Source organism: Canis aureus, chromosome 4 (genome assembly GCF_053574225.1).
Source record: "Canis aureus isolate CA01 chromosome 4, VMU_Caureus_v.1.0, whole genome shotgun sequence".
Lineage (NCBI taxonomy): Eukaryota > Metazoa > Chordata > Mammalia > Carnivora > Canidae > Canis > Canis aureus.
The window spans coordinates 19,833,953-19,857,882 of record NC_135614.1 but is presented as its reverse complement, the minus strand read 5'-3'; the positions used below and the strand labels follow the sequence as shown (position 1 = coordinate 19,857,882).

Here is a 23,930-nt window from a genome sequence, read left to right as displayed (position 1 = left end):
GCATTAAATCTGTATATTACTTTGAGCAGTGTATCCCATGAGCATGGAATATTTTTGCTTTTTTCATCATTGATCTATAGTTTTCAGAGTAAGAGATCTTTTACGTCTTTAGTTAGGTTTATCCCTAGGAATCTTATGGGTTTTTAAAAATATTTTATTTATTTATTCATGAGAGACATACACACACACAGAGTCAGAGACACAGGCAGAAGGAGCAGGCTCCATGTAGGGAGCCTGATGCGGGACTCGACCCCCGGTCTCCAGGATCATGCCCTGGGCCAAAGGCAGGTGCTAAACTGCTGAGACACCCAGGGATCCTGGCATCTTATGTTTTTGATGTAAATGTAAATGGGACTGACTCTTTGATTTCTCTTTCTGCTGACTCATTAGCAGTATTTAGAAATGCAGCAGATTTCTGTACATTGATTTTTGTATCCGGCAACTTTATGAATTCATTTATCAGATCTAGCATTTTTTTTTTTTGGTGGAATCTTTCAGGTTTTCTATATATAATAGCTGTCATCTGCGAATACTGAAAGTTTTACTTCTTCCTCACTAGTTAGGATGAACTTTCTTTCCTTTGTGTCTGATGAATCAGACATTTGTACATTGAATAAAAGTGGTAAGAGGGAGCATCCTTGTCTTTTCCTGACCATAGAAGAAAATTTCTCAGTTTTTCCCTCATTAAGGATGTTAGCTATGGTTTTTCATATATAGCCTTTATTATGTTGAGGTATGTTCCTTTTAAGCCTACTTTTTTGAGATTTTTTATCATGAATAGATGTTGTACTTTGTCAAATGCTTCTGCATCTATTGAAATGATCAGATGGCTCTTATCTTTTCTCTTACTGATATGATGATGCTTCACACTGATGATTTGCAAATATTGAATCATCCTTGCAACCAAAGAAAAAATCCCATTTGATTGTGGTGAATAGTTTTTCAGTGTATTGTTGAATTTGATTTGCCAGTGTTTTGTTGAGGATTTTTGCATCTATGTTCATCAGATATATTGGCCTGTAGTTCTCTTTTTTTAGTTGTGTCTTTATCTGGTTTTGATATGAGGATAATGCTAGCTCATAGAATGAACTTGGAAATTTTCCTTCTTTTTCTATTTTTTGGAATAGTTTGAGAAGAATAGATATTAACTCTTTAAATATTTGGTAGAATTCACCTATGAAGCCATCTGGTCCTGGACTTTTGCTTCTTGGGAATTTTTTGATCACTGATTCAATTTCTTTGCTGTTTATCGGTCAGCTCAAATTTTCTATTTCTTTCTGTTTTAGTTTTAGCAGTTTATATATTCTAGGAATTTATCTATTTCTTCTAGTTTGTCCAACTTGTTGACAATACAGTTTTTCATAATATTTTCTTATAATTGTTTCTATTTCTGTGGTGTTGTTATTTCTGCTCTCTCTCATGGAATATATTTTTGAAATAGGTAGCTAACTCTAGGACGTTTTATCACTTGTTTATTTTCCATATATTTTCCCTTCAAGAGATACCTACTTTGAGTTAGTTTCTTTTCTATTTTAGTATATAATCAGAGGATGTAATCTTAAGGATACTTGGCACTCCCAATGGGTTGGAATATAGGAAAGATATTGATAAATTCCTACAACTAAGATTAACAACCACAAAATAAATCAGCAAATCTTTATTTAATGTCTACCATGCTAGATACTATATTTGATACACAAAATATAAGAGAGAGACCTGGTCTCAAAGAGTTTAAGATCTGGGAAGCGAAGCTTAAATTAGGAAGTGAAGATACAAAACATTAAATTGTAATTATTTCATAAGACTAAAGATGGTCATAACTCAAAATGCACTATGTCTATCCTTGTTTAGATATTCCCTTTGCAGTTCTCTTTCTCCATAATTTTCACACAAGATGAATATAGACTTAATAAATATAAATCCAGCTTTATTAGACATTAATAAAATGCTAAATAGTGAGTTGTTATAACTGAACTTCATATTATGATGGGAACAATTCCTCTATAATGTTCTTATTTAGAACTTTAAAATGAAGAAGGAACTTTTAAAGAATGATTTATTCTTTATTTAAATAGTCATGATTCAGTGCTTAAACTGGTCATATGTGATTATTTATTCTCATTTTAAACATTCTCTTCTGTATTTTTGTTATTGATATCTTCTTTTATAATCTTCCCATGTGTCTCTTGTCTTTTCTCCTAATTCTGTCAACCATAAACAGTAAAGTCTTTTCCAGTATCTTTTTCCTCCTAGTGTTTTTATACCACAAGCCTTGGTTTCCCCCTGCAAATTTCACACTTTATTCTACTAACCATTCCCTTATTACTGTGGTTTCAAATCTTTTCTGCCAACAAACTGAACTTTTTCTTCTATTTATGCTTTGGTGAACTCCCACTTTTCATATGGTCTCTGCATGGTTGGAAGGACTATTTATTTATGTATTCCTTATAATTCTTCATTGTTTTTGAGGGAAAGGAACTATCTTTCCACCAGTCTTATCATGAAGACAATTCCCCTTAGCAAGCTGACTTTTCCCTTCCCATTCCCCTCACTTTAAGTCAGACTTCTGACCATTCTCATATAATTAATAGTGGTTTTCATGTTTTTTCCTTTTTAACCCACTGATTTTCAGCATGTTTATGTACAAGGACAAGAATATGCTCAGAAAAGAGAGAAAAAAAATTTCTTTAGAGACAGAAATCTTCATTCAGAAGATGGATTTAACTGGATTTTACAGGACTTGCATAGAGAGGAGGGATTGCATAGTCCAAAGAGAAAATGTAATTTTCTCCTGAAGACAATGAATAGAGATGAATTGCATGAAAGCAGAGATTTTTATAGAGTGTGTAAATATTTTTTGAAGGGAGAAAATGAAGAAGGACTAGAAGATGGACAGTGGGAGAGAGAAAGCAAGAAAGGACAACTAGTTTAGAACGTGAATAAAACTGAAAAGTTTCCTCTGTGCTCTGTAGGAAATCGGAAACCTGGGAATGCTGTTGTTTTTATTCTGCCCTGATGATTTTCAAAATACATTCTAGGCACCAAAGAGGTTTTAAGATGTTACAGGATGAACTAGGGTCATGTACTGATAACATGACAGAGGGAGCACCATACACTAATTGAATAATGATTGAATTGAGAAGTCGTGTTTTCTGTAAAAAGGCATCAAAGATGACTCTGTAACTTGAAACTATTTGTATCTAGAAGGATTGTGTTGTATATGATTGGGAGGGTTGCCCATTTTGTGGAGAAGAATGAAGGATTTTTTTTTTTTTTTTCAAAACAGGTGGTAGAAAGATCTACTTGGCTTACAAATGAAGAGATAAAGATTAGGACAAAAACCAATGTAACCATGAATGCTATTTAGTACTACCACTATCCTTACAAAAAAACAAAGAAGACTACCATAAAAAGATAGAGTAAGAAGAAACAATAATTTTTAAAGGAAAGGGGACTCCCTACAAATATGATGGTGTAATAAACCCACACTTATATTTGGAGATCTTAACACCTCACTCTCAATAGTTGATACAATCTATGGACCAAAAATCTATAAGGATTTGGATAACTTGATTAATACTATCATCCAACTTAATCCAATAACTTTTATACAACTATCCATTAAGAAACCATAGAATACAAATTATTTTAAAGTGTACACAGAATATTTACTGAGATAGCTTATATTTGAGGCTATAAAACAAATGTTAATAAATTTAAAAGGTTTTGCATCATAAAGAGTATGTTTTCTGAACTGAATAAATTAAATTAGAATTAAATTAGATTTAAACTAGGAATTAATAATAGCAAATTCTCTAGAAAGACTCCCAATATTTAGAAGCTATATAGCATACTTTTAAACAACCTGCCAGTCAAAGCACAAAGCAAAGGAAGAATTGCAGAATATTGGGTAATAGATGAAAATGAAAATACTTCATATCAAGCTCTAAGCAAAACTTAGGTACACTTATAGCCCCATATTAGAAAAGTATAAATGTCTCAAATAAATGACCTCACTTTTTTACCTTAAGATTATTTTTTTTAAGATTTTATTTATTTATTCATGATAGACAGAGAGAGAGAGAGAGGCAGAGACACAGGAAGAGGGAGAAGCAGGCTCCATGCCAGAAGCCTGATGTGGGACTCGATTCCGGGACTCCAGGATCGCGCCCTGGGCCAAAGGCAGGCGCCAAACCGCTGAGCTACCCAGGGATCCCTTTACCTTAAGATTCTAAGAAAGAAATAACTCAATCAGAGAAGGACAAATACCATATGATTTCACTCTTGTGTGCAATTTAAGAAACAAAAACAAGGGAAAGAGAGAGAGTGAAAACAAAAAACAAAACAAAACAAAACAAAAAAAAACCCAGACTGAACTGAAGAGAACAAAGAAGTGGGTCTCATTGGAGAGGTGGGTGGAAGGATGGGTAAAGTAGATGAAGGGGATTAAAAGTACACTTATCTTGATGAGCGCTGAGTCATGTATGGAATTGTTGGTCACTAGATTGCACTCCTGAAATTAATATAACACCGGATGTTAACAACCCTAGAATTAAAAATTTAAAAAAAGAGAAACTAAGAAAGAGCAAAATTTTTTAAAAATTTTTATTTATTTTTTTATTTTTATTTTTTTATTTTTTTTTAATTTTTATTTATTTATGATAGTCACACAGAGAGAGAGAGGCAGAGACATAGGCAGAGGGAGAAGCAGGCTCCATGCACCGGGAGCCCGACGTGGGACTCGATCCCGGGTCTCCAGGATCACGCCCTGGGCCAAAGGCAGGCGCTAAACCACTGCAGGGTTCCCAGAAAGAGCAAATTAAATTAAATTCAAAGTAAGCAGAATAAAAGAAATAATATAGTGCAAATTTATGAAATAGAAAACAGAAAAACAGTAAAGACAATGAAACCAAGAGCTAGTTTATTGAGAAAATAGTAAACTTGATAAGCTTTTAGCCAGACTTATCAAGACAGAGAGAGGGAGATGGGGAGTGGGGGCAGAGGGAGATGAAGAGGAGGACGAGAGAGAATACTAATTACTAATATCAGAAATGAGGGAGTATACAGGTAGTAAGAGGATAATAAAGTAATTTTATGAACAGCTTTTTGTCAATGAACTTGAATAAATGGATGAAGTCTTTGGAAGATACAAACTATTAAAGCTCATTCAAGAAGAAAAAGATAATTTGATTGTCTTATACATATTAAGGAAACTGACTTTGTAGTTTAAAACCTTCCCACATAGAAAACTCCAGGACAGATGGCTTCACTGGCAAATCCTACCAAACATGTAAGAAAGAAATGCTACCAATATATACAGATTCTTCCAGAAAATTCAACAGAGGAAATACATCCCAACTCATTAGCTGAGGCCAATATTATCCTGACATCAAAACCAAAGACCTTGTAAAGAGAAATATGTGAACCAATATCTCTTATGAATATAAATCCAAACTTTATTTTTATTGTTCACTACAGATTTTAAAAAAATTTAGAGTGTACTCTTAACCCTCTCCACTTATTTCACCCATCCCCTACTTCCCTTCTCACTAGTAACCATGAGTTCTTTATATTTGAGTCTGGTTTTCTGTTTGTCTCCTTTTTTGTTCATTTGCTTTGTTTCTGAAATTTCACAGATGAATAAAATTATATAGCATTTGTCTTTCTTTATTGACTTAATTTCACCTAGCATTATATTCTCTAGATTCTTCCATATTGCCGCAAATGACAAAATTTCACTTTTTTTATGGCTGATATTCATGTGCATGTGTGTATCTCTTCTTTATCCATTTATCTATCCACAGACAGTTGGGATGCTTACGTATCTAGGGTATTGTAAACACTGCTGTAGTATAAACATAGGGGTTCAAATATCTTTTTGAATTAATGTTTTTGTTTTCTTTGAATATATATACAGTAATATAATTACTGATTATATGGTAATTCTATTTTTAATTATCTGAGGAGCATCCATATTGTTTTCCACAGTGGCTGTATGAGTTTGAATTTGCACCAACAGTGACAAGATTCCTTTTTATCCACATCCTTGCCAAAATTCGTTATTTTTGTATTTTTTATTTTTAGCCATTCTGATAGGTGTGAGGTGATAGCTCATTGTAGTTTTGAATTGCATTTCTCTAATGATTACTGATGTTGAGACACATCTTTTTTTTTTTTTCAGTTTTATACCTTTATTTGACAATCAGCGATTAGTTCTCATCCACATTAACAGTCTGTAGATTTTTGAAAGTGGTGACAGGTACGTAGGTAACCAGCGTGTAGAGCTTGTTTCGTGAATCTTAATCCTCGTTACGTTTTCTGGACAACCGCACACGGATACGGTATGGAACATTCCTTATTCCTTTGGCCCAGACAGCTTTGTTGAGCCTGGTGTCAATGCGCACATCTGGAGTTCCCATCTCCTTCATGGCAAATTTCCGGATCTCTTTGAGTGCCCCAGGGGCCCGCTTCTTGAAACCCACTCCATGGATACGTTTGTGAATGTTGATGGTGTATTCTCTGGTCACTACCTCATTGATGGCAGAACGGCCCTTCTTCTCGCCACCCTTTGCAGGAGCCATTCTACCGGGCCCTAGTTGGAAAGCGAGACACATCTTAAGCACACCTTTTTATGTGACTATTGGCCATCTGTATGCTGTCTTTGGAAAAACGTCTATTCATGTCCTCTGCCCAAAATTGGATTATTTGCTTTATTTGAAGCTGAGATGTATAAATCCTTTATATATTTTAGATATTAACCCTTATTGGATGTCACATCTGCTAATATCTTCTCCCACTTAGTAGGTTGCCTTTTTGTTTTGTTGATGGTTTCCTTTGCTGTGCAGAAGCTTTTTATTTTGATATAGTCTCAATAGTTTAATTTTGTTCATTTCCCTTGCCAAAGGAGACATATCTAGAAAAATGTTTCTATGCCGATGTCAAAGAGATAATCATGTATGTTTTCTTCAAGGAACTGAATGGTTTCAGGTTTCACGTTTAGGTCTTTAATCCATTTTGAGTTTATTTTTTGTATCGGGTAAAAAAGTGGTCTAGTTTCAATTTTTTTGAGTGTTGCTGTCCAGTTCTCCCAGCACCGATTGTTGAAGAGACTTTTTTTCCACTGTATATTTTTGCTTCCTTTGTCATAGATTAATTTACCAGACAGTTGTGGGTTTATATCTCCACTGTCTATTCTCTTCCATTGATCTATGTGTCTATTTTTGTGCCAGTACCATACTGTTTTGATTACTACGTCTTTGCAGTATATTTTGAAATCTGGAATTGTGGGATCTTCAGCTTCGTTCTTTTTCAAGATTACTTTCACTATTCAGGGTCTTTTGTGGTTCCGTACAAATTTTAGGATTATTTATTCCAGTTCTGTGAAAAATGATCTTGGTTTTGTTTTTGTTTTTTAGAGAGGGAGAGAGAGACAGAGAGACAGACAGAGGGAAAGGGAAAGGGAGAGAAAGGATCTTAAGCAGGTTCCACGCCCAATACAGAACCTGACATGGGGCTTGATCTCACAACCCTGAGATCATGACTTGAGCCAAAATCAAGAGTAAGATGCACTTAACTGACTGAGCCATCCAGACACCCTGCTGTTGGTATTTTGATAGGGATTGAATTCAATCTGAAGATTACTTTAGGTGGTATGGACATTTTAACAATATTAATTCTCTCAGTTCCTGATCATGAGATATCTTTCCATTTGTGTCATCTTCAATTTCTTTCATCAGTGTTTTACAGTTTTCAGAGCACAGGTCTTTCACTTTCTTTGTTAAGTTTATTCCTAGGTATTTATTCTTTTTGGTACAGTTGTAAATGGGAATGTTTTCTTAATTTCTCCTCATTATTGCCACTATAAATGACACTTCATTATTAGTGTATAGAAATGCAACAGATTTATGTATATTGATTTTATATTCTATGGTTTTACCAAATTCATTTATTTTAGTGTTTTTTGGTGGGTTCTTTAGGGTTTTCTAATATATATAATACCATGCCATTTGCAAATCATGAAAATTTTATTTTTTCTTTACCAATTTGGGTGTGTTATCTTACTGCTGTGGCTAGGACTTCCAGTACAATGTTGCAAAAAAGTGGGAAGAGGGGACATTCTTGTCTTGTTTCTGACCTTAGAGGAAAACTCTGTTTTCACCATTGAATATAATGTTAGTTTTGGATTTTTCACATATTGCCTTTATTATGTTGAAGTGTGTTTTCTCTAAACCTAGTTTGTTGAGAGTTTTTATGTTGAATTTATGTTGTGTTTTGTAAATGCTTTTTCTGGATTTATTGAAATGATCATGTGATTTTTATCCTTTCGTTAATGTGATGCATCATATTGATTGACTTCCAAATTTGTACCCCTGGAATAAATCCCACTTGATAATGGTAAATGAATTTTATAATGTACTATTAGATTTGGTTTACCAATACTTTGTTGAGGATTTTTACATCTATGTTCATCAGAGATATTGGCCTATAGTTCTCTTTTTTTGTAGTATCTTTGTCTGGTATCTGCATCAGGGTAATGTTGTCTTTGTAGAATGAACCTTCCTCTTCTATTATTATTATTATTTTTGGAATAGTTCAAAAATAATAGGTATTAACTCTTCTTTGAATATTTGGTAGAATTCAACTGTGAAGCCATCTGGTCCTGGACTTTTGTTTGGTTTTTTATTACTGATTCAATTTCCTTGTTAGTAACTGGTCTGTTCAAATTTTCTATTTCTTCCTGATTCAGTTTTGTATGTTTATAGGAATTTATACATTTCTTCTAGGTTGTCCAATTTATTGGCATACAATTTTCATAACATTCCCTTATAATCCTTTGTATTTTTATAGCATCAGTTATTTCTCCTTCTTTCAGTTCTGGTTTTATTTATTTGAGAGATTTATTTTGATTTTATTTATTTGAGACAGATAAATAAATTAAATAAATAAATTTAATCTCTGTTTTCTTTTTGTTTGTTTGTTTGTTTGTTTTATGAGTCAGGCTTAAAAGTTTATCAATTTGGTTGATCTTTTCAAAGAACAAGGTCCTGGTTTTATTGTCTTTTGTTTTATTTTGAGTCTTCTATTTCATTTATTTCTGTTATAATCTTTGTTATTTTCTCCCTTCTACTGGCTTTGGGCTTTGTTTTTCTTTTTCTGTCTCCTTTAGTTGTAAGGTTAGGTTATTTGAGATTTGCTTTACTTCTTGATATAGGCCTATATTGCTCTAAACTTCCTTCTTAGAACTGCTTTTGCTGCATCCCAAAGATTTTAGACCATAGTGTTTTCATTTTATTTTTTCTCTACATGCTCTTTGATTTATTGATTGACCCATACATTGTTTAGTAACTTGTTATTTAACCTCTATTTATCTGTGCTCTTTCCAGATTTTTTTCTGGTGGCTAATTTCTAGCTTTATAGCATTGTGGTCAGAAAAGATGCATGACATGACTTTCATCTTTTTGAATTGGTTGAGACTTGTTTTGTGGCCTAATTTGTGATCTGTTATGGAGAATGTCCCATGTGTACTTGACAAGAATGTGTATACTACTGTTTTAGGTTAGAATGCTCTGAATATATCTATTAGATCAATCTAGTCCAGTGTGTCATTCAAAGCCAGTGTTTCCTTATTGGTTTCCTGTTTGAATGATCTGTTCATTTATGTAAAAGCAGTGTAAAGCCCCTGCTATTATTGTATTACTACTGTTTACTTCCTTTTGTTATTAACTGTTTTATGTAATTGAGTTCTCCCATTTTGGATACAAAAATATTTACAATTGTTGTATCTTCTTGTTGGATTGTTCTGCTAGGATTATATAGTGTTCTTCTTTGTCTATTGTTATAGTCCTTGTTTCAGTATATTTTATCTCATATAAATATTACTACTCTGACTTTCTTACCATATTCATTTGCATAGTAAATGATTCCTCCCTTCACTTTCAATCTGCACATGTCTTTAGGCTTGAAATAAGTCTCTTGTAGGCAACACATATATGGGTGGTCTTCTTCTTCTTCTTCTTCTTCTTCTTCTTCTTCTTCTTCTTCTTCTCCTCCTTCTTCTTCTTCTTCAATTGTGTTTATTTCAGAGAGAGAGAGAGAGAGACAGAGCACAAGCATGAGCGGGGGAGAGGCAGACGAGAGGAAGAAGCAGACCCCCAGCTGAGCAGGGAGCCTGATGCAGGGCTCCATCCCAGGACCCTGGGATCATGACCTGAACCAAAGGTTGATACTTAAGCTAGAGAGTCAAGGTCAATTGTTTGAAATGCCACTAAACTGCTCTTTACAGACCATGTATTAAAACAATTTTGCGAGAATTTTCCAAACTGTAATGTTGTGCTTGGCAAACTGGGAAACATGGAGCAAATGCAGGGACGGTGGCCACAAGGTGGCCCAGGTGCCCCAGGTCTCCTTTTTTTTTTTTTAAATCCCCTCTATCACTCTATGTCTTTTCTATTGAAGTATGTGGTCTATTTACATTCAGAGTAATTATTGAAAACTCTATATTTATTGCCATTTTGTTACTTGTTTTATGGTTGTTTTTTCAGTTTTTACTGTTTCATCCATTGCTCTCTTCTTTCACAGTTAGATAGCTTTCTTAGCAATATACTTGGATTCTTTTTTTTTTTATTCTTTGCATACCTATTACTGGTTTTTGATCTGTAGTTACCATTAGGTTTGTGTATAACACCTGCACATAGCAGTATTTATTAAGGTGATGGTTGCTTAAATTTGAACTCATTCTTTATTCCTCTCCCTCACCCCCCCACCCCCATTTTAGATATATGGTCATACTTTACATCATTTTGTTAGTCCCTTAACTGATTTTTACAGTTAAATTTATATTACTGCTTTTGTACTACCTACTTTTCTTGCTCTTAGTTATGGCCTTTCATTTCCACTCAGAGTCCCCTTCAAATTTTTTGTAGGGCTAGTTTAGTGGTCATAAATTCTTTTAAGTTTTGTTTGTCTGGGAACTCTTTATATTTATATTTCCTTCTATTCTAAATGATCCCCTTGCTGGATAGAATATTCTTGGCTGTAGACTTTTTTTTTTTTCCTTTCAGCACTTTGGATATATCATGCTTCTCCCTTCTGACCTGAAACATTTTTGATGAAACATCAGCTGATAGCCTTATGGGCTTTCCCTTGTATCTAATTATTTTATTGTATCTTGCTGCTTTTAAAATTCTCTATTTAGTACTACTTTTTACGTTTTAATTATTATGTGGCTTGGTATGGCCCTCCTTGTGTAGCTTTTCTTGGGAGTTCTCCATGCCTCCTGGATCTGGATGTGAGCTGCCTTCTTCAGATTAGCGGAGTTTTTAGCTATTATTTCTTCAAATAAATTTTCAGCCCCCCTTTTCTCTTTTCTCTTTCTGAGATTCCTATAAGGTGAATGTTATTATGCTTCATGACTTCATCAAATTCCTTTAAGCTATTCTCATTTATTAATTTTTTTCTTTTTCCTGTTTAGCTTGGTTGCTTTATATTACTGTCTTCCAGCTCACTAGTCTGTACTGCTTTTTCTAGTCTATTATTGATTTCCTCTAGTGTATTTTAACTTCACATATTGAGTTCCTGATCTCTGATTGGTTCTTTTTTAATATTTTCCTTCCTTGTTAAATGTCTCACTGAAATACTCCACTCTTTTCCCAAGTCCAGTAACTAACTTTATGGCTATTTGAATTCTCTATCAGGCATATTGCTTGTCTTGTTTCATTTAGCTCTCTTGCTGTTATTTTGTTCTGTCCTTTTATTTGGGCCATATTCTGTTGTCTTTTCACTTTGTATAACTCTGTGTTTGTTTCTAGTATTAGGAAAGTCAGCTATATCTCCTTATCCTGAAAGTAGCAGTCTTATGAAGAAATCCTGTAGATCTCTGTAGTGTGATGTCCCCTGTTCATCGGAACCAGGCACTACAGGGGTGTCTCTTATATGTGTTGTATGTACTCCAGTGTTGTGGTTGAGCCACACTTGCCTTCAGTCCAGTGGGCTACCATGGCCATCTTTGCCTGTTGTGGGCAAAATTTGGTCCCTGTTTTGTTAAGAAGCTAATCAGAGCCACCTGAGGCTTGTAGTTAGGTCAGACTAGATACCCTTTGCTCATTTTCCAGGACTGTGGAGCACTCTTCCTGTGCTCCAAAATCCCTGAGAGGATTTTGTTAGTGGGTGAGGACTGTAGTCAGATCAGATGTCTGTCCCAAGCCTGTCTGTTGCAGTTGCAGTGACCCTGGACTACAGGGATCTTTCCTTGGGCTGCCATTTGTGATGTTTTTGTTGATGGGTGGGGATAACTGTCAGATCAAATGTCTGCCCCCAACCTACTCCTGGGACTGCAATCAAACTGGTATGTATGGCTATCCTCCTGTCTCTCCAGAGCAAGAGTCAGTTTGGATTGGTGCTGGTCACTGTTGGAGCTGCTTATAGGATGAGATCTGGCCAGATCTGCTTTAGTGAGACTCCTGCTGAGTGATATAGATTGGATGTTTTAAATCCATAGAAGAATGAAAGAGCAAAGTGTGCAGTGTTAATAAGCTATCTTGAGAGTGTTTGAGCTATTTTTCCACAGGTGTCCAGTTATCTAGGCTGGGGACCAGGGGACAGAAATGGCACCCTCCAGTTCTTTTGTTCTCAGAGAAGTCTCCTGAAGATCTCTGCTCCTTCAGCACATGTTTTGAGATTAGTAAATAAATCATCCTCTATACTTTAGTTGTTTTTCAAACTGCTGCTTCTATGCTGTATCTTGGAGAGGTTGTTTGTTACACTATCTCTTTAAGCATAGGCACTCAGTTTCCTATTGCCTTCTGATTCTTCCAGAGCTAGCCTCTGGTTTTTAAAGTTCCCAGAGTTAAGCCCCACTTATTGTAAAACTCATGAAGTTAAGCCCCTCTGGCTTTCAAAGCTAAATGTTATGAAGTTTCAACTTCCTAGTGCAGGTCTCCTATGTCTGGGGTCCTCAATGTGGGATCTGTTTCTCTTCCTTCTCCCACACTTGTGATGTCCCTCTCATTTGTGGTTAGTCTCATTGGTTAGTTTGCTTCCCGACTAGGGTTATGCCCTTCTTGAGATTTTTGGTGTGGACTTCCTCTCTACAATTAATCTTAACCATGCAGAGTCTGTTCTACCAGTCATTGGTTTATTGTATGGATTAGTTGCATTGATATGGTTTTCATCTAGGTATATCTGTGGGATGAGCGTCTTCCTACTCTGCTATCTTCCCTTGCTCCCTAAACATTTTTTTTTAAATATGGGAAAATATAATCGAAAGGTGTCTAAATAGGCTAATACAAGTGGACAAAATGGAATTGATTTTAAGAATACAATGTTGATTTAAATATAAACATTCAGGGTCACCTGTGTGGCTTAGTCAGGTAAGCATCTGCCTTTGGCTCAGGTCATGATTTCAGGGTCCTAGGTTTGAGCCTTGCATTGGGCTCTCTGCTCAGCAGGGGAGTCTGCTTCTCCTTCTCCCTCTGCCCTTTGTGCTCAACTTGTGCACGTGCTCTCTCTCCCTCACTCTCAAATAAATAAACTCTTAAAAATTTCGTGTAAATTCACCATTCAAATTCACCAAAAAACTGAAGAAAAACGATGATAATCACAATGGAAAAAACAACAAGAAAAGCATGATGACCAAATTCAACATCCGTCCTTAATAAAAACTATCAGAAAACTAGACAGAGAAAGATACTTCTTCAATTTGATAAGAGGCAGGCATGAAAAGCCTATAGTAAACATATTTAATACTGAAATACTAGATTCTTTCTAAGATACAAAACAAGGCAAGGGTGTCCACTCTTACCACTTTTATTCAACATTATACCAGAGGCTGTATCTAGTGAAGTATGTCAAGAAAAAGAAATAGAAGACATCTGGATTGGAAAGGAAGAAGCTGTGTAAATGACATAATTATATATGTAGAAAATATAGTATCTATTAATCCTCCAAATTGTAACTAAAGAAAGTTTTACAAGGTTTTAGAATACAAGACTAATATACAAAATTAAGTTGTATCTATTCTATCAAAGGAAATTAGGAAACAATTAAAACAACAAAACTATTTTTAATAATATAAAAACTACAAAATATAAATCTGACAAATTAACAAGGCCTATACACAGAAAACTATATAACATTTCCAAGAGAGATGAAATAAAACCTAAATACCTTGAGATATAAGTTGGTTAGAAGAGTTAATAATGTTAAGGTGTTTGTTCTTCCCAGACCAACCCATAGATTTAATGCAATTTTTTTGGTATATTTTTTTATTGGAGTCTGAGTTGCCAACATATAGTATAACACCCAGTGCTCATCCCATCAAGTGCCTCCCTCAGTGCCCATCACCCAGTCACCCCATCCCCCCGCCCATCTCCCTTCCACCACCCCTTGTTCATTTCTCAGAATTACGAGTCTCTTATGTTCTGTGTTCCTCACTGATATTTCCCACCCAGATTCTCTCCTTTCCCCTATAATTCCTTTCGTTATTTTTTATATTCCCCGAGTGAATGAGACCATATAATGTTTGTCCTTCTCCAATTGATTTATTTCACTCAGCATAATACCCTCCATGTTGAAGTAACTGGTGGGTATTCATCATTTCTAATGACTGAATAATATTCCATTGTATACATATATCACTTCTTCTTTATCCATTCATCTTTCGAAGGACACCGAGGCTCCTTCCAGTTTGGGTATTGTGGACACTGCTGCTATAAACATTGGGGTGCAGGTGTCCCGGCGTTTCACTGCATCTGTATCTTTGGGGTAAATCCCCAGCAGTGCAATTGTTGGGTCATAGGGTAGTTCTATTTTTAACTCTTTGAGGAACCTCCACACAGTTTTCAGTTTCTGCCTATTTTGGAAACTCATTCTCTCTCCTTCTATTCTGAATGAGAGCCTTGCTGGATAAAGTATTCTTGGCTGCATGTTCTTCTCATTTAGGATCTTGAATATGTCCTGCCAGCCCTTTCTGGCCTTCCAGGTCTCTGTGGAGAGGTCTGCTGTTGATATAATACTTCCCCCCATATAAGTTAGGGATCTCTTGTCTCTCACTGCTTTAAGGATTTTCTCTTGATCTTTGGAATTTTCAAGTTTCACTATTAAATGCCAAGATGTTGAATGGTTTTTATTGATTTTAGATGGGGATCTCTCTATCTCCTGGATCTGAATGCTTGTTTCCCTCCCCAAATTAGGGAAGTTCTCAGCTATGATTTGGTCAAATATGCTTTCTGGTCCTCTGTCCCTTTCAGTGCCCTCTGGAACCCCAATTAAACATAGGCTTTTTTCCTTCTGAGGCTATCATTTATTTCCCTTAACCTTTCCTCATGGTCTTTTAATTGTTTTTCTCTTTTTTCCTCAGCTTCCTTCCTTGCCATCAACTTGTCTTCTATATTGCTCACTCTTTCTTCTACCTCGTTAACCCTTGTCATTAGGACCTCCAGTTTGGATTACATCTCATTTAATTGATTTTTAATTGATTAGATCTAAATTATGCAGTCATGAAGTCTCTTGATTCTTTTATGCTTTTTTTCCAGAGCCACCAGTAGCTTTATAATTGTGCTTCTGAACTGGCTTTCTGACATCGAATTGTAATCCAAATTCTGTAACTCTGTGGCAGAGAGTACTGTTTCTGATTTTTTTTCTTTTGTGGTGAGTTCTTTCTAGTCATTTTGCTCAGTGCAGAGTGGCTGTATGAGTGGGCTGCATCAAGAATATCAACTACGACCTAAGTAAATTTCACCCCAGATGATTCTGCCGAGTTCAGAGACCAGAAATTGAAAACAAAGATCAGAATGAAATAATACAAAGGGACCATGAAAGTGAAAAACAAATTTTAAAACAAAGTAGTAAAAAATAAAAGGCCAGCAATCCTAAAGAAGAGAAAAAAGAAAAGAAAAAAGAAAATTGAAAAAAAAAAAAGAAGAAAAAAGGGGAGGACTGGGAGATGGTGGTGGTGACAAATTTGTAGTGGAGGGAGAATGTAGTCTACCTGAGGGGTTCTAGAGGGTGATTCTCTTGTTTCTGAGTATACTAAGTCTGTATGTTAGAAGATGCTCAGTCCCAAATTTATATAAACCAGAAATACTTGTAGAGGGACCCAACACTGACCACCGAAACATAAATGAGATAAAAGAGGGGACAGAATGGGAATAGGGAATTTCACAGGCACGGTATACCACTTGGTTCCGGGTGCATGCTGGTCATGTTTTAGAAGGTATTAACTTCTGCCATTGTAGAACAAAATGAGGCAGAGAAAACAAAAAACACAAACAAAACAAAGCAAAAAAACCATATCTTGTACATCTCCCAAAATTGAGTATGTTGAAGGGAATCTAGAAGTGGAAAATATATCTAGGACCTGTAATTGTAGAAATATGAAAGTCAAAAAGGAAGAAACTTAAAAATGAAGAGATGTTCAATATTGTAGGTAAGGTAGGAAAATAGAATAAAAATTGGAAATTTACAGTCAAATATAAAACTGAGTTGTAGGCAGCCCCGGTGGCAGGTGGTTTAGCTCGGCCTGCAGCCCGGGCACGATCCTGGAGACTGGGATCGAGTCCCGGGTGAGGCTCCCTGCATGGGGCCTGCCTCTCTCTCTCTGAATGAATAAATAAATAAATCTTAAAACAAAACAAAACAAAACAACTGAGTTGTACTAGAAAAAAGGAAGAAAAAAAAAAAAAGGAGGGGTATCCTCTGGTTCTATGTAGTAAATCCCTCAACTGCCCCTGGAGCTTTCCGGTGCTGCTGGGTCAAGAACTTGCTCTTCCCCGTCCTTCCAGCTGGTCTCTGGGGGAGGGGCCTGCTGTGCTGATTCTGTGTGTGCACCTGGGGGAGCTGCCTCTCCCCGCCCTCCCCGCTGGGTGCAGGCTCAGTGGGAGCTGTTGACCCCCTGAGGCCTCTGTTCCCTGGCGGCCCCGCCCCTCCCAGGCACAGGGTGGAACAAGGAGGACCACCACCACTGGCCCGCAGCCAGCTCCCCAGCTCTGGGGTCAGCTCCCGCACGAACTACCACAGTGTCCCAGTCCGCACTGGCCTGGGTGCCCCCCGGGGTGGGGGCGCTGACCTGCACAACCTCGGGGCGCCCGGCGGCAGGAGCGTCCTCACCGTCCTGTGCCCTCGCAGCCTCCTCCCATCGGCAGGAGCGCAGGATAGTAGGCTGTGTCCCCCGGCGCCCTGGGGTCCGGGGCCTGCGCTGCTGGAATCACACTCCTGTGGCCGCGGCGGGAAGGCAGCAGGCGCAGCCCCTCCGCGCGAGCCCCCGCCTGACCCACCGGCTTCTCCCTGAGGCCCCGCGCGTGCGCGCTCCAGGCCTTTACCGCGCTCCGCCCACAGTCGGCGGCGCGTCTTCCCGGGCGCGCTTCCTCTCTCAGGGACTCCGGGAACCTGGAGGCTCCACCGCCCCTCCAGATCCAGCGATTCTGCTCCATTTCCCTGCTAATCGCTTTTCCATCCGGGAAGAATCCAGTGCGGATTTTTAAAGTTCCCGCTTCTCGGGGGCGGGCTTTCCTCTCCGGGAGGCTCTCACCACAGCCTTAGCCCGGCTCCTCGCGGCCCCTCCCCCACTGGATTCTTTTTTTTTTTTTTTTTCCGTCTTCCTACCTTGTTAGAAGCAAAAACGCGTTTCTCTGTAGCGTTCCAGCTGTTCTCTCCTTAAATCTCAAGTGGAATTCGTAAGTTTTCAGGATGGTTTGGAAGTTATCTTGGTAAGTGGGTGGGGCCGGGGGAGGTGAGGCACCTACTCCTCCGCCATCTTGCCCCGCCCCCGATTTAATGCAATTTTATCCAAAGATCCCAGCTGGCATTTTTATAGATATTGGAAAAAAACTATTTCTAAAAATTTATGTGGAAATGCAAAGGATCGATACTAGCCAAAACAACTTTGAAAAGGAAGGACAAAATTGGAGTATTAACAATACATGATTTCAAGATTTATTATAAAGCTACACTAATCAAGATAGTGTAATATTAAAAGGAACTTAGAAAAACATCACAAAAAAGAACAGAGTACAGAAATAGATCTATATGTATGTGTACAACCGGTTTTCAAAGAAAGCGTAAAGGCAATTCAATGAAAAAAGGATAACTATTTCAAAAAATGGTCCTGGAAGTATTGGTTGTCTGCATGTAAAATGTTGAACTTCAAACTTTAAATATGAACACTTTATTTTATGCCAATTATACCCCAATAAAACTAAGAACGTATGGTAAAGCAGAAAAAACAAAAGTAACAAAATGGAGAATGCCATTAATTAGCTACATCACATGCTGTATAAGGGCATTATATTCCTTTCTCTAAGCCCGAGGTGTACATAGCTTCTGCTCCAGTACAAAATGAGTATTCTAGGTCACAAGTATAGAATTAGGTAAAGAACATTCCTAAATTCTAATGTTTATTTTGCAAGGTGCAAAAGTATAAGGTGTAGCTTATAAAATTCATAATTTATACTAGGACATATCTTTTCACTACTATAATTAGTTCACATACACATACATTTAAAATAAATCAGAACCACTCTATTCCCCCACAACATATCAGCAAGAAAACAATGTGGATTCACATGCCCTGATAACCTCCTTTCTGTTTGAACATTCAATCTGTGGTAGAATTTTCCTCTTAAAAGTAACGTAATAGATTATAGGACTTTTTATGTGTAGTATTTCTTTTTCATCATAATTTTTCAATATGGTTTTACAGATCATTTTACGTTTAGCTTAAAATTGCTAGCCTTCTGAAATTTATCGAAGAGGCATTGGTCATAGTTTCCAGGCCTGAAGTTGCCCTGTCTCATGTGTGTTATCCTTGAATGTTTTCTGACTTGCTTCTGACATGATTACCTTCAGGCTGGCCTGATAACCTAGCTGACTCAATTTTTCCTCACTGCTGCTTCTCTTGCGCTGCAGCAGGAAATAGCTTCTATTGTAGATCACCAAGATATGGGTTTCAGTTTTACAAGGATTTGTAACAGGTACCCTGGAATATTCTTTTATACTGACATCAATTCAAGCCTATAATCTTGGTTTGATTCTCACCATGTGGTTCAAAGTGTTTAGAAGAGTCGCTGGTGTTTTCAAATGGGTTTTTGTGTGTATTGTGTAATGTGTGTATTGTGTATAGGGTATATTGTGTATGTGACTGTATGTGTCTACATATGTGTGTATACATGTACAAAAACACATATATGAAGTATGAGAATATATTATTCTCCTATTTAAGCCAATCCAGTTAATTTTTATTTGATTTATAAACAAATGGAATTCTTAAAATGATCCAGCAGAATAATAATGCTTTTATTATGTCTTGATATACTACAGATATCAGTACATTGCTTGAAGCATAAATCTTGATGAGTTTCTTAGATGTTTTCCTCTATCTCTTGAGCTTTTTTCTTTTTAGCTAATGTAATCATGGATCTAATATAATGGTTCTATATCTAAATTTCTGTCTTTCATATTTTATCTCTCAGCAATATAGGCTTAAGGGCCTGATATCAATACACATCAATTTGTTAGGGTTCCATTTTGTCATAAGATTTTGCAACATAGGTAAATTACTTTTTCAATTTCTGGACAATTTCTTCTGTTATTTCAGTATAGTTTTATCTCCTGAGAGTGACATATTTCTGCTACTGATGAGAATTATGAATCTCAAGCAAGAATCTGCTCATTCCCACACCATCTGAAATGCTACTTAACATTTCTTATAATTGGTGCCATAGGCATTTCAGATTTCACTTCTGATGCCACCTATGGGTATATTACGTAGGTGATAGATTAAAGGACTAAGAGCATATATACATTATAAGATCAAATCACATTCTTGGTTAAATTTTCCAGGAAGAAAATCTCCTCAGAGGTGGGATGGCCATGTTAACAGGAGCACCATTTTTCAGCATAATTGCCTATGGCACTTGCAGAGAAAAATAATACATGAGCTATGGAAAGCTCAATTTTTGGTAGGTCACTTCTCTTTTCACATGGAAGATTTTACATTAAGAACATTATGAGCACCTTTAAGTGAGCACCTATTATGAGCACCTATTAAAACTTCATTCTGATGTGTTTAAAAAAAAAGAGCTGGATCTTCTATATCTCTCTTTTTCAAAATCAGAAGCTGATTTGCTTGAATGACAGTCAAATTAGTCACCTGAAACTCCACAATATGTTAAATTCTACAAGAGTAAATGGTTTAGGGATCCCTGGGTGGCGCAGCGGTTTAGTGCCTGCCTTTGGCCCAGGGCATGATCCTGGAGACCCGGGATCGAATCCCATGTCGGGCTCCCGGTGCATGGAGCCTGCTTCTCCCTCTGCCTATGTCTCTGCCTCTCTCTCTCTCTCTCCGTGACTATCATAAATAAATAAATAAATAAATAAATAAATAAATAAATAAATAAATAAATAAAAGAGTAAATGGTTTATAAAGATAAAAACATTATTTTAAATGAATAGTTGTCTTAAGCCAGCCCAGCAATGTTTATGATATGATTGGAACCAAAGAACCACGATAGGTTAGCAGTCTTTACATACATAGCTCTCTTGTGCAGTTTTAATTTATCCCTCACAATATTCTTTCACAAAGTCTTGAAAGCTACTTCAAAAAGGTGGTCTCAGGACAATGTCTTTTCATGTACCAGGAATGCGACTTTTAAAAAAGCTTAATAAATTTTAATTCATACTCATGTTAAAATTCATAGAGAAGTTCATTGGTGTTTTGAAAGCTTGTGACCATTGGAAATACTACAATTCCAAACTGTCAGCTACATAAGGTGCTACTTGCTTTCTGCCATTTTCCCTGAAATGACTCCTTTGCAGTAGTTTTCCAGGGTTTGATAAACAAACCTATTCACTTTACACATGTATGTATACATACATCCTCATCATATTTGGTGCATGGATTTTTTTCTGAAGATTAATTTATTTGTGTATTGTATATAATGACTGTTCCTAGCATTTGTTTATTTCATACCCCAGCGCAATTTCTCCAAATTTCCATCTGACTAATAAAGATAAGTTTTGTTTTCTGATGTTAAAATTTCCGTGGGGGGCGGGGGTAAAGAATTAAATTTCTTCTGATAGGAAGATTTTTGTTTTCATTTTGAGATGCAATAAGTGAAATCTTAATTTCCTTAGTATACTTTGTAGACAGGTAATTTTTTTTTATCAGCTTCACATAGGTATCTTGGAAGGTTGAAAACTTAAAAAAAAAAAAAAAAAAAAACTCTGAGAATTTTATAGTTGAGTTGACCTAAACAGAGAGAGATCTGACCCACAGAGAACACTTTAGATGATTAAAAGGCTGTTTTTTTCATTCCAACCAGAAATAACAATTTTCTTTTCCTACCACTATTTCTTTTGCCCAAAGGAATATGCCTAAACTTTCATTTGGTGATGGGATCATAGCAGGGAGTAACCTAACAATTGGGAAAATAAGTTAGTTAGCCTTAGAGGTGTTCTCACATTTATTACATCATTATGTACCAAGAGGTTTTTATGACCTATTATTTAAATACATATTGCCAGCCTGGAGGCTTGAACAGTGAATAGTTTATAATGAGATATTATATTTTCAGTTTTCCATCTCCTTTCTGACATGAGTATATGCCTATCAGAAAGCCTGGAAAGTGATGTCGTGGATAGCATTTCTTTATTATAAAATGAAAAAAATCAGTTCTTGAAATACTGATGACATCTAGAAAAGTTTAGAAAAAGTCACCAAATATTGCTTTTTGCACTTGAAAACTGAAGTGAAATTCATATTATTATCATTTTTATGCTAAAAATATGATTTCCATTTTGATAAAGTTGTTTGCCTTTATTGAACCTGACATTTCAGAAATGTCACATAGATGTTAATTATCTTTAGATATAATTCAGAAGTGGCCATATTTTATATGTGACAGGGCCATCCCATCTTCTTAATGACTTGGAGTTCTGGCAAGGATACTGCTCTATTTTGGAATAAGGGTACTTGAAAACTAGTTAGAAAAAGATTTTTTTTTTTTTTGAAAAAGATATTTTTAATTGCCCCACTTTTCTTTCACCCAATTTTTGTACGGGCAAATTCTTAGTAGTTTTGAACTACATAAAAAGCTCAGGATTTGCATTGCATTGGTTCTCTTGAGAACTGGAGACCTGTCCTGTTTCATGCTATGAATAAGTCATGGATTTTTAATCTAGGAATCTAGTTTTTAAGATCAGATGGGACAATAACAAAATTAAAAAATCAATTTTTTCCTTCTTATGTCTTCCTATCTCAATACGTGTGTTACAGGATCACTTCTTAAAACAAATTCTGGGAATGATTCTTTTTTTTTTTTTTTTTAAATTTTTATTTATTTATGATAGTCACAGAGAGAGAGAGAGGCAGAGACACAGGCAGAGGGAGAAGCAGGCTCCATGCACCGGAAGCCTGATGTGGGATTCGATCCCGGGTCTTCAGGATCGCGCCCTGGGTCAAAGGCAGGCTCCAAACCGCTGCGCCACCCAGGGATCCCTCTGGGAATGATTCTTGTTATAGGTAGGCATACATACAGCTGCTGGGTCAGGCTGTACCTATTCCTACTTGTATCATAAAGACTAATTGAGGATAATAATAGATTCTGCACATTATACTGGCGATGTGAATATTACACATATTTTCTTGTTTTATTTCACTTTATTAAACATCTCTTTTCCCTGGAGAAGTAGGAATTTCTGTTTCTACTTTAGAAGTGAGGGAACTAAGGTCCAGTTTTCAGTAGAGGAAATAGTAAGACTCCATTTTGCCCAAGGAAACACATACCTCTTAAGCAGCAAAACCCACATTTGCCTGATTTCCAGAGAATCCCACCCTTGCGTGTTTTACTTCCCAGCTACAGTGCCAGTGAGGCCGAGTCAAACCCCAAAAGGAGAATTTCCCTTTTGAGTAGAATAGATAATATGGCCAACTTTTCATAGCAATCTATTAAATGTACTTTTGTGGAAAGGAAAAGAAATCCCTTGAAATATCTCTGGCATTTTTTTCAGTGATATTGAAATATCCAAACATTTTGGGATAACAAGGTAGTAAATTGTTATAGGTGCTATAGACCCTTCAGCAGTTGTATATTTTGTAGTTAATAAATAGCCAAGTGTAGTTCTTTGCCTCCATTTAAAATCACTTTAATGAAAAATTTTCATACTGAAAAAAATCTGTGTACATTAATAATAAATTAATTCTAAAAGGAATTTAAAATGACTTATAAGGAGGTCCAGAAGAAAATACCACATTTAAAAGTAACATTTTCTATTTGTTGGCAATAGTAGTAAGAAGTTATTCTTTCCTATGGCTCTCAACTCTCATTATGCTTTATTTCTTTGTGATCCCTTAAAATTCTAAGATATAAATTTTGGAATGCTATTTTTTTATAGCTGAGGCAAGTAATGGCCTTCTAGGCTCAAGCCATCTGGTTTTGTCTGTCTTGCAACCTAAGTACAGTTTTTAAATGGTTGAAAAATATGAAAAAGAATAATATTTTGTGACACATAGAAATCATATGAAAGTCAAAATTCAGTATCATAAGTAAAGTTTATTAGGATATAAGCTGTACCCAAGTCCTTTCCACAACCTATTTCTAGAGCTGCCATTGATGCATACTCTGTCACATTCAACATGTGACTGTACACATGTACCACATACATAAGTACACATGTGAACATGTATGCTCACATGCACACCTCTGTATTCCATATTTTGGAAGGAAGGTTTATAAAGTTTTAGGGCTCTTTTGTCTAATTTCCCTGCTACAAATTTGCATAGGCCTAATACTCACCAGCCTTGACCTTGTATTCTCTCCATTTCTATTCTTTCTGCCCTATTTCTTTTGTTTTGAATTTCTGAAAGTTTAATTTATTTTTTCTAAAAATTTTATTTATTTATGTTAGAGATAGAGAGAGAGAGAGATGGGGAGAGAGGA

General features: G+C 36.2%; 1 protein-coding gene and 1 pseudogene across 7 annotated transcripts in view; one reads left to right on the top strand and one right to left on the bottom strand.

Moving 5' to 3' along the window:
- The window catches only part of CTNNA3 (catenin alpha 3), a 1,688,099-nt gene that overhangs the window by 955,781 nt on the left and 708,388 nt on the right, over window positions 1–23,930 (top strand). The gene's annotated exons all lie outside the window — the stretch shown is intronic.
- Window positions 6,159–6,596, bottom strand: LOC144311814 (large ribosomal subunit protein eL31 pseudogene; annotated as a pseudogene).